This window comes from Spodoptera frugiperda, chromosome 6 (genome assembly GCF_023101765.2).
Source record: "Spodoptera frugiperda isolate SF20-4 chromosome 6, AGI-APGP_CSIRO_Sfru_2.0, whole genome shotgun sequence".
In the NCBI taxonomy this organism is placed as follows: domain Eukaryota; kingdom Metazoa; phylum Arthropoda; class Insecta; order Lepidoptera; family Noctuidae; genus Spodoptera; species Spodoptera frugiperda.
The window spans coordinates 6,347,562-6,360,138 of NC_064217.1; positions in this window are offsets into that span (position 1 = coordinate 6,347,562).

The following is a 12,577-nucleotide window of genomic DNA, read 5'->3' on the forward strand; positions in this document are numbered from 1 at the left end:
TCGCTAATATACTGTTGCGGCATGAATAAGCAGTTAATAAGACCAAAGAATTCCAAATTTCGCTGATTCCACATTAAGAAGATTGGCCTCATTAAATATTGTGTTGTGGTTGTAAAGTTGAACAACGACGCAGAACTGAAAGGTAACCACAGAAACATTCAATTCTTCATCAATGCGTAATTGCTAAGAATTTAGTAATATCTCAAACTCCGGATACAAATTGTGCAATATCTGATGAGTAATAAACAGTTTCTGCAATTGCAAAGCAGTTGAATAAATACAAAAAAAATAAATTTGCATTTTCGTATCAAATATTTTCATTGACGAATACAGAGATGTTTAAGTTGCAAGCAGAGAACATCTAGTATAGCCAACATGAGACCCATATATTAGCATGATACGAACCCTCGTATTGCAATAACCTAATGGGTTCAACCGTTGCAGCAGCATACAAATAGAATTCCAAGTGGAACGTGAAATATTAGCACTCCCCAAATAAAACTAACGTACTGCTTTCGTGTTTTGCAATAGTGCATCATAGTAGCAAGCTGGTGTACTCATCAAACCTGTAATTCGCGCAGGAGATCCACAAATGGGTCGGCCAAGATGTACGGTATTAGTATTCAGTCGGGCGCGGCCACTGCGACTCAGTCTCTCGCAGTTATCTATTCTGAGAGCTAACCAATTAAACTTTAGTTCAAACTCGACAGAATTAAACGCAAGTCCTGTCAAACAGTCCTTAGTTTTGTTATTATTAGACTAATGGACCGACCAGTTATTAGCTCCAGCGATTTGTCTATAATTGCATTCATCGTATTTTGTTACGACTTGTGCAGATAAAATCAATTTATCATTTAGTGTTTCGTAGAACAATAAATTGTTTTACATTAGCAGCATTGTACGAAAATTTAATTTGTTTTGTCGTGTTACAATTTAACGTAATGTTCATAATATTGTTTTTAAACCGTCGACAACTGCTTACGAATGTTAAATAGGAACCTGCGCCATGCGCTCGCACAGCGTGCTTTGTTCCTAGTTTATCAAGTATTGGACAACATGACACCCGGTGTCAGCCTTGAATTTCATTGCGGAGCTGATAAACGGCCACTACACAGTACACACAGCAATGTTTATGTTAATTTATTTTATTACAAGATTAACATATTCGCTAGTTTATTTTGTTTAGTCAATGTAAGAACTGAATAACGTACTGTACACAATATTTGTTCGTTTTAGTCGAGGTGCTAAAACTATCGTAAATATGTACGAGTATTATGTTCTCTGTTGTGTCAATCTGCATGATGCATTGTTCCGTATGAATCCCTACCTTAATTACTCGTATTATAGTTCATACACTTCATAGTCGTTTCGTTTTCACTGTAATTTCGTCTTGATTGTATTCAACAAAATTTTCTTCTAGGGTTTCTCTAATTTGTAATTAATATTGGAACCCTTGAAAGTTTAGAACTCCTGTTCCACGAATAACAAACAAAGCACGAGGCTAACCTCAGTCCTAAGAAAAATGTCAGAACCTCTGAGCCCTTGACCTACTTTATCGACAATCCCTGGAACCGACATTTGGCTTAGAAATAGTCGCTGTAAATTGGATGCCAAACTTATTCAAAATTAGTTTGATTAGGGTTACGAAGCGGAAATTACCAACATATAAGCCGGTCGTACGCCAGTTTTTTTGAACAAAAAACTGATTAAAAGTTAATTAATTAACACACACTTAAGGTAGGTATGAGTTTGCGAAGCCATACCTTTTAGCAAATAAATGGACTCCTACGACAAAAAAGGCATGGTTTTTCATCATAAGGTAGGTACGTGGAGTTGTTAATGAGGCGCAGCGCAATCATAGTTCGACAAGGTCCATGTGTATTGCACTCACAGAACGTAACCACACATGCCTGCCATTATCTTAAATATCTATGTAACATGCCATTATGAATGCAGTTTATTAACGAGCAATGTACTGTGAACTAATGATTTATTGATTTGATTTTGCGTTTTGATTACATTATATTATATGAATGGGAAATATTAATGCTATTCGAATATGTATTAGATTAAGATACCATTAATAATATATGACAGTAGGTTTTCTAATATGTTCGAGGCTGTGTTTGACAGATGATCAACAACAAAACCATTGGCATAAAATTAAATCGTTTTATACATATTTATCACAGCTAACTTGTGTTAAAGTTAACACCTGCCGTGACCAAACAGCTTTACAAATACGTAAGTTACACAGTAAAAAGCGATTACAATTAGAAGTAAGTTGCAAGCAAAAAATCTGGCTCATTCAAAGATTAGGAAACTAAGTAGAGCCGTTCACTCGGTGAAAATAATACAAAGTCATTCGAGCAATCAAATTATTTTGTAAAGAACAATACCGAGGAGTTAACAAATAATCGAAAACATTGTCGACAAATTGAGAGAGAATAAGAGCTTGTCGAATTGACAAGAAGTTCGCAATTCTGGGCACGAGACGATGCTCAATCTGCGTGGTATGGAAAAAATGGCTGGTAGGTGCGCATAGTGATTCAAGTCTAAGCAGTTACTTGATGTGTGTGAATGTGTCGTGTTGTAACCGGGAGCCTAATTCTAGTGAGAGGCGGTTGCCCAAGCGCCGAGTTGCTTGCCAACGAGGAAGTGATGGTGCGTTGCGTGGAGCAATTGACCTTGGTCGTGTGATCGCTGCTTGCTTACTAATGTTTGGCTACCAGTTCGATGTCGCTTGAATATAACTTGGGTCCTGACTAATGCTGTGGATCGTATTACGTACTGAATATAGATGGGATCGATAAGGATTTACCAGTAATTGCAAAAAACTCTTTTAACTTCAAAGAGGATTCGTTGAAATGGAAATAGGTAACTTATGTATAAAAACCCAGTGATGTGCAAAAATAGCGATCAAAGTTAAATGCCACTACGTCTGTCTGAAGATAAAAATTTAGAAGAAGAAGTTACTGGTCCTTTATTCTATGTTCAAGTGAGTGTGCAAGACCGTCCAATCGAATTCAGATACGCTAGTCACCTCGAGACCATTAAAAATAAACTAAAAAATTATAATGCTCGGTTCCCAAGTGACAATTAGTCATCGAACCTTTTCTCTGGGGCATCGTAAAAGATATTCAAAGGATCGTATCAGGTGAAAGATTTGGTTAGTTCAAAAATGATAAAAAGAAGTTTTTTTTCTTTAAAATATTAAGGGTCTGATAAATGTCACGTCTCCATAATTTCTGGACGAGCTTACATTCACGGAACGTTCGAAGCGACGTTGCCAGCTCGACAATTCTAGCTAAAAACCGTCAAATAACTTATCGGGCTTGCGAACTAAAAATAAATATCGACCAATCGTGAATCTGATTTTACTGAACTTAGATACATTTTTGTAAGTTATTACTTGATGAATAATAAGTATTTAGAAGTTTCGTAATAATAATAGTATCTAGAAACATTTACAAGTCTTGTTTTGTCTTCATTTCTCACGAGATATTTAGACAAAAATAGCTAATTTCTTGAATCACATGATTTCGAAAACTTGTTTATCGATTTTATTAACTCTGGTCTTTATTATGTTTTTGTTATTACCTCTATCTATGATATTAAACAAGTTAGGTTTTAAATACTATTTAGTATTTGTATAACATATTCATATTACGAAAATTTGTGAACATGGAACTTTAGTGGGATGGTTTCTTTGACAGTAAATATCGATAGACGACTTACAAATAAAAGTACAAGTGAATAACGTGTTAGTGTGTGACTCTACAAGTCTACAGTCTAAGTCTTGTTTCCAAGATACGGAAAAGTTACTGCGTAGACATATCGGCACCGTCATTAATGATAATGACAAAACATAATTAAGCCAGTACGCATATCAAGACAACAATAGTGATCAGATAAAATCTTAAAAACACAGTAGGTAGGTACGTAATAACAAAAATCCAAGTTTTGCAACGTAGCCATTACAATGAAATTAATGTAACACGGCCGTTAGTAATTTAAAATTTAGAACAGAAATACTATTGCGTCGTATTCGTTGAATATTTTTCAACTGTCATTTATTCACGTCCAATTTAATTTTCATATTCAGATCGTGTTTTGTTCACATTTCAGGATGTTTCTTTTTTTCTACCATGGACACTAAAGACGTAATATGGCTATTTCTGGAGTTTCGCCTTCGACGAAGGATTCTTACAAAGATTTATTATAACTCTGTCACTGACGACATATTTTTCTGTAAACAAATGAAAATGTGATAAACAAGGAAGCGAGATTTTCCACGTGTTAGTAGAATATGTATGAGTAAATTGAAAATGTTTTAACGTATCAAAACGCTTACGTTTCTTGTCACAGGATAAGAAGATTTTGGTTTCAACTAGTAGTAGGTAACATATGAGTGTATAAAGCTTTCATTTCTTTAAATATTGGTTTTTGACAAAGGAAAAGATGTCCTTCAGATAATAAGAATAAGAACTGGATGAAAGGAAATTTTATCTGTACTTTGTTCACTTAAATCAAGTTCCCTCATGTCAACATCTACCATCAACTGCTAGAACAAGATTCCATTGTAAATCACCTTTATTAAAGTCATTCACACTCCATAAATAAAGAATAAGTTCTTTAACACATTAATTAAACTTTAATAACAGTTCTTGCAAGAAATAAGTGTTCGACGGTACACAAGTGATTATCGTCATATCGTGCCAGATATTAATAATTGTACTGCACAACTTGACATGACTGCACATTAATATTGTTTACAAACAAATGCCATTCATCTGCATATAAATAGAAATAATTGAACGTATCACGATTCTATTAAATTATAATATTCCCGAGTTTTATTTTTATGTCTACTCTATTTATAAAGGAGCATAATTATAGTCATCGATTTTATTCTTCAAAACTAATATGATTTCAATAAAAATAAATATGTTTGTATCCTAAGAAAACTCAAAGCTAGTTTTAATTTTTTTTAACAGCTGCAGTGATTTGACAGACAGGATTACGCTACATTGGCGCCATCTAGTGAGTAAGAAAACGATAGCCCTCATCTCATCTATTAACCAACTACGTATAATGTCCGCTGATACAATTAACATTTAAATAAAGTCGTAAATATCAATTTTTATAGTCATTTGAAAAAATAAAACGTTCTAATAATCCCTCACCAAACTGGCCCACATCAATTTGAAAGATTGTAATTAGCAACACCACCAGTAGATTTTTTGCTCCCCACCAACCTAGCTATGGGCGTTATATTGTAGGTCATTTTTTGTTCACTAAACGTGATCTTTATTCATACATTTTGAAATAAAAAAGGGGCTATCGTAATAAAAAAAAATATATTGCCTCAATTTTGTAGGGTCTTCGGAAACACGTACCGTAGATGGAATTATGTAACCATTTCAGTCAAGGCAAAACTCATATTGCATCAGAATATTCTATCAGTTTATTTCGTAGTCTTGTTACATGTATAAGTTACGTATGAATAAAATCAAATGTCGTATTGAGCTGTATTGAGTGCGATAGTAACGTGAATGACATTTGAAACCACTATCTCTGACCCGCGATGACTAAGCGCGAACAAAACTGGTATGACTGAGGATGATGCCGAAGGGAAGGTAGAAAGAGAAAACCTTCCAAAGAAGCCGCGAACAAAAGAGACAGACGCATACCTCATCCCTCCTCTTTTTTAAGAGGGAAGTGAGGACGGTGCGGTTGCACCGAAAGTAAAAGTGAACGCTTTTCTGTCTTAGGATTTATAAGATTATGAAACTGACGTTGTCTTCTCGTATTTGTTAAGGTTTCAGATTATTCTTGCTGCATGTGACGTTAATATGATATTGCAGGGATTGTGCAAGTTTATAGAAGAAGATAGTTAAGTAGTACGTACAGACGATTTTGTAACTTTTTGCAAGAGTCATAAAATTTGTAATGGAGTGCCTATATTATTACCACATGTATAATTATCTTGATTACTCGTATCTACAGGAAACACGTTGAAGGGATTATTCTACGAAGATACTAGCCAAGTTCATTAATACACAGGTTTTAAGAGACATCAAACATTAATATTTCCAAAAAATCACATGTTTCGGCCATTTTTTTGGTAGATTAGGTTGCTCAGAGTGTAGATGCACCGCGTAAAACCGGTAAGTTGCCACGTCAGGCATAAAAAACTGATCGTGCACCGATAATGAATACAAGACGGAAAGTTCCAACTCGACTGAAGTGAACTTCTTTGAAAAAATATTCCAACAAAAAAAGGGACAGTGATGTAGTAAGAAATGACAGCTTTTGACTAACATAACATAACACTTTAGTTTTTCCCCAAGGGAATAGGCAGAGTCGTCTTGTATTTCTCATCTTGTATAAATGTCACCTTTACTGTGGAATTAGTCTCATCTAATGCCACGACAGATTGGATTCCTTTTCCATTATTTAGAAGATTTATAAACAGAGAATACTTGGAAATAGAAAAGTCCAGCATATTCCAGGTATGTCTACACAGGAAACATTAAATTCATAATTCCTCCTTCCCTATTACACGAGGTACATTACAAACTCAGGATCGTATTTACGAAAGAAATAAGGATGCAATTAAGTGAAATCATAATTATTTCACTTTATTGACCAGTTGGAAATTAACAAGAACTCGTCCCCATTAACAACCCCCGTGTACATATATTTGAAATAAATGTCCATGGCCAGTAATTTCTTTATTCCGCTAGAAAATCCTGTTCGTTTATGTATAAGTGGAAAAATACTGTTTTGCGTAACATCTCATTAGGTAATTCACGATTATGTAAAGTAAACAGCCTGTAATGTTGCATCTTGTGCATCATGCTGTATAACCTGTGTCCATTACCCGAGAACCCGGCTCTGTAAGCATTTGGTTTCGGAATACATTAAAAATTTCTCACACACACACACACACACATACTGCATTTTGTTTCTCGACGTTCCACCAGCTTAACATAACTGATCACTATCGACGAGCTAGGTTCTTTAATTCTTTTTGCGGCATTATTATTGCCTATAGCTGCATCGATCTATTTGCTAATTTCATAGCCCACGTTCCTCTGCGAAGCCATAAAATATTATGGGGAATTGCATCGATGTTTTGGATCGTAACTTTACAAAAAATAAATGGAAGGATTGGAGGTGACGTCAGCTTGGAACCGGTTCGACGTTGTATAACGAGCGGCCCTGATACAACCAGACAGGAGCGCACAACTCACTCCCACTTTTGTAACTCCTGTTAACTCACAAGTTATATATCCCTGGCAGCCAATAAAAGGAAATAACTGCCAACACCGCTTTATGTTCCATTTCCAACTTTTACTTTCAATTACTTATTTATTACTTAGCTGGGTGGAAGACAGACACTTCGTTGGTGATTTAAACGTCTTTTTAATTGTTAATCACGCTATATCAAGTCCGCTAAGCCAAAATGTTGTGAATCATATGTTTGAATATGTGCCACAAAGTCAAATAGGCTTTAAAATGTAAATACCGGTAAATGTTCATCCAAATCTTGCATATCAGCAGTCGTATGTTTGTCATTGGGCTCAGTCAACCCACCGCCGCTCAGTTCACTCTTATCAGCAGATAGCCTCGACCTCTTCCCCTGCTTCTCACTGTCGATATCGCTGAGCAGCAGTCGGGACAACGTAAATCATGCTTTATTGTAAAAGTGATAAAGGTTTGACTGACAGCAAATAAAGTTTGGGACGTTTTACCCCTATCCTGTGTAGGTATAGAACGATATCGACAGTACATATGCAGTGCCAAGGAGTGATAAAACAAGTCATGGACATGATTTATAGTATGACTAAACCGCCAAGACCACCAGGGATGCAGGTCACAAGAGTCAGGGCTTGCAGTCAGATATCGCAATTACAATCATGCAAATCGAATTATTTTATCGAAGTGTCTTAAGAGTTCCTTATCAGCAAACAAGAAGACTTGTATTAATTAAGTTGTACTGTACAATTAACAAAGAGAAGGAGTATATTATTGTGTACCACTAAGTAAATTATATCTTTCACCTTTTTTCATAAGATCAGATGAGGCGGGAATCAAACAGTACAATTGAGAGGTTGGATACAAAATACCACTAAAAGAATTTGGTAGAGGTTTAAGCACGTATAAATCACGCTCAACAACGTTGACACAAAGTTTAGGACATTCCAATTTTAACTCTAACTTAGTCAGCAGTTTTAATTAAATTCATTTCATTTCAATTTAACTCGACTAGTACTTATATAAAAAAATATTTCATAGCTAGGTTTTGAAATAGCAAAAAGTGGTTGAACACAACTTAAATCCCATTGTAACAATAAACTCACATAATATATCTAATTTCGATTCCCACTGAGTTGCAAATAAATTGCGGATTAGTTGAAAATAATACAAGAAGTAACTTAAGCTTTTTTCATGGTAAACTGTCTCATATGTAAGCAGTTATTTAACACTTTGAATAAACAAGTCCTCTTCTTGCTACAACCAGGACAAATAACATCATGACTGTTATTTCACTAAAAAGAATAGGTTTTTTTTAAGGGGGGAAAATGATGCAATGACTTCTCCCGCCTTGGGCGAGGCGAGAGGGAGTGTTAGACTCTTACTGACTAAAAACTACCCCGTTCCTTTGCTATTCGAGTCGGACCCCAGTAAACCCGCAAGCTAATCCGTAGCTACGGAAAAAAAGTAGAGGTGAACCATAATCTTACTTTTCCTAATAAAATACTTCTCATTAAAGTTCATCGATCGTTTAACTTCAAGGATTTGTGCAACAAAAACAATTATATTTGTGTCATTCATTCTTTTGTGTTTTCGGAAAATATTAATTTCCCTTTCTAAATGAGGTTTCCGCCAAGATTACGAATATACACATAGTTAACTAAAAAAATATTACGAATATTTTTTTGTTTTTTAAATATTTAGTAAATTATAATTCAGACATTTTCAAATGTTAGTTTCATTAACATAAACAATGGAAAGTGTTGGTTAAATTCTCATCGTTTTCATTTCAATTGAAATCTGTTGTCTTTATTATTCAACTAAGATATTTAATTTCTTCACAGACTGTCACGATGTCAAAATCTTAACTGTGATCTTAATTACCTCAAAGACATTTTACTTTAAGTGCTTTGAATTTTGTTACCCATGATGGTAAATTTTGACGTGCGGTGACGGTGGAATATAACTTAATCGTACTATTCAACTAATATTATAAAATGATAAAGTTTGTAAGGATGTATGCATGTTTGTTTATTAATTGCTCTTTTATAGAAAACAACTAAATGGATTAGGATGAAATTTGGTACAGAGATAGATTCTATTCTGTTTTAATACATAACTAATTTTATCCGGGAATGCGAGAGAAGTCACTGCTGCTACTATTGTAAATTAGGGATAAATATCCCTGCCAAAAATAACATAAAATGCCTCCTCTATCCCTAATATAGTATACATTAATATTCCATGTTGTACGAGTAACTTATCATATCACTTGCCTGCCTACACAAACACACAGCCGGCTTAAAATGTTTAGTAAATACACTAAATATCATGCGACAGTCAAGGACTGATTTTGGATATATCACATGCAAAGTAAATACATATTTATTACGTAAGTATTAAGGATTATTATTATTATCACTTTGAAACTGCGATCTACCCAGAACCCGCCTGTTAATCGTGGTGATTATGACAATCCCTCTATGTAGTGGTTCCGAGGCTTATGTAGAGGAGATTCATAGTCCAACTGTCTGTCACGAACAGTAGCGTGTTGACAAAGATTATGTATTACAAGTATACGAAAATACTCTACCTAAACTAACTAAAAAATCGCGGTTTACTCATGTACATTAATGGGAAAAGCTCTACTAGTTTCGAGTCACAGAGGGACTCTTCATCATGAGCAGCGTGCGCAGAAGCGGCGACGTGGCGCAGCCTAAAGTCAGTAGGCCCTAAACCGTGATTTTTTAGTTAATTTAGAATATCTCACAATAGTTATACAAATACTCTATCTTTTCCACTCTCTACTAAGCCTCAATATTGAACAAAAGAACTTTCAGAATTTAGATCGGATCAACGACTTTAGTTTGATGATATAACTACTTACGATTCATCATTGTTTTATTCCAATAACAAAAAAACGCTATAATTTTGTCTGACAAGCCTGGGATTACTTTAATGTGGTGATAAATAAAAGATAAAATATTATAATAGAAGTCATAAACTGTATAAGCTCTCTGATTAGCGTGGACGCAATGGATGCGCTTGACTTGCTAATGTACAGACACTTATTTATCGATCTTGCACTTTTATTATTTCATTTCCTTTCGACGATACGTATTGTATGAATTGAACAAGTATAGTTTATTTATAAATCAAATTATATTGATAATGTTCCTAAAAAGGCCGCATATGTACGTATTCAAAGGTCATTACATTCTTCATAATGTAAAGAAGAAAGAAAAAAACACCGAATTAATTCGTCCAATGACGGCGCAAGATTCGTCCGCAATTTGATAAAAATATTATCACAACTGTTTTTAAACTTTGAACGAAGAAAATATTTACATTTAATTTAAGAACGTGTAAATTAACGTTTCAAGTCAACGCGAACATTTGTTTTATTTTTACTATACAAGCGAAATAAACATTACTTCACAAAGCCGTTGTTGTTACAATTTATCATTCCAATTGAAATCCGAATACAAAGACAATTTATTTTCAAGATTAATTCAAAGATTTTGTTGTTTGTCTGATTCGGATATTGAGTTTAACCTCGTTTCAATGACTTTTAAAACTGTTTGACTTTGTAATGTCCCTTAACCTTAGGAAGGGTTTTTCTGACTTCATAAAACCCTCATCTCATCTTGAGGATATTATGAAGATCCTCAATGTATAGGAATTAGGACCGTCCATCTAAATATACCCTTCACGCTCAACCACAGAGCTCAAAGGACCGTTGACTGATTGTTTTATTACAATAAAGGGAACAAAGATTGTGTTGTTAAACTTGCGACAAACTTTGATATTAATATTTTGTGGTTTCTCAAAGTGTTGACATAAACACAACAATTTGGAATGGGGATCGCGTTCGTGTCGACGACAGGAAACTATATAAAAGCTTGAAGCAAGATTATTTTCGCTCAAAGTTGCGAGCTAAATATGCTACGAGTGTGTTCTCAGAAACTGCGGTGGTCGGCGCTCGGGCCCTTTGTTTTTGAACGTGACTTGCGTTTTAGATGCACGCAAATTAACTAAAAATAGACTATTTCCACTCTCACACTTAACGTTGTAGGTATTACACGCGTACCACGCGCAAAAACAACAAACATGGTCTTTTTAACCGCATTCAAAATAAACATTCGTTATCTTATTTAGCCAAAAACATGGCCTGCAATGTCAAGGTTTATATACCGCGAGAAATATATTTGGCATCAGTTAGATATTTATTTTTTAATGTCATTCTTCATTCACAAAAAAGTGTACATAAGGCGGGCTTAAATGCTATGGGCATTTTCTTTCTACCAGCCAAACCTTTGGGTGATGCAGAGACAGACCAGTGGTCAAGCATGGCATTATCGGAAAAGATATTAAGAAAAGTAGCGAAATACAATATACTTACTTACACTTTACACGAATACCTATACATATTTAAATTTAAATATTTAAATAGATATTTGTTATTAACAAAGGTAGAAGGTTAACAAATGATAAATAATTTGTACGTCGCGTGACAATTGCAACTACATCAACTTGTAAATTCAGAAAGAAATGTGTGTATGTATTTGTAAGTTGTGTACATTTTTTGTTACACACAAACAATGAAACGGAATTGTTATAGTATTTGAGTATTTCAAATTAAAATGAATGGTTTGAAATTAAACTGTTGATGCATTTCAGTGGAGCGACACCCTCGCGTTTTAAATAGCCCTTGTGAAGGGGAATCGTAGCTAGATTGGCGCACCGCTAATAGCACTTATGCGGGTACTTGATGCCGTACCTCCCCTCATAGTTTTTATACAGTGACCGTTAGCTCATTCACAATTACCATATTGATTTCGCTGAGATAAGCGACGAGCTCGCGTCATAAATTATAACGTATAATTACTTCTAATTACTCCACTTGACGGTCACAACGTTTTACCTTCTGCTTAGGTTTACTTTTATGAAGTTAATGGTACAAACTTAACCCGGCGACCTGACACAAATCTTTCCCATTATATCTTTTCACGAGTTTGCAAGATTGTATCGGGTGTACTCTGATTTATTGTTGTTTTGCTACATTTCGTACTTAATTGTTACAGAGAACTTTGAACAATAGGATCTTAGGCTTTACTTTAATTAAATATTGTACTTGTGCAAGAAATAATCATTACTTACGTTGATTAAAAAGTGTAAGTGAAATTACGAAAATGTTTGTATTTTTTAGTTTTAAAACCGATTTGTATGCTTAATCGTAGCAATATACTAGCTACGACGACGTAGCAAATATCTACAAATATTAAATTTCTCGTGAAAACTGAAGCTACGACTC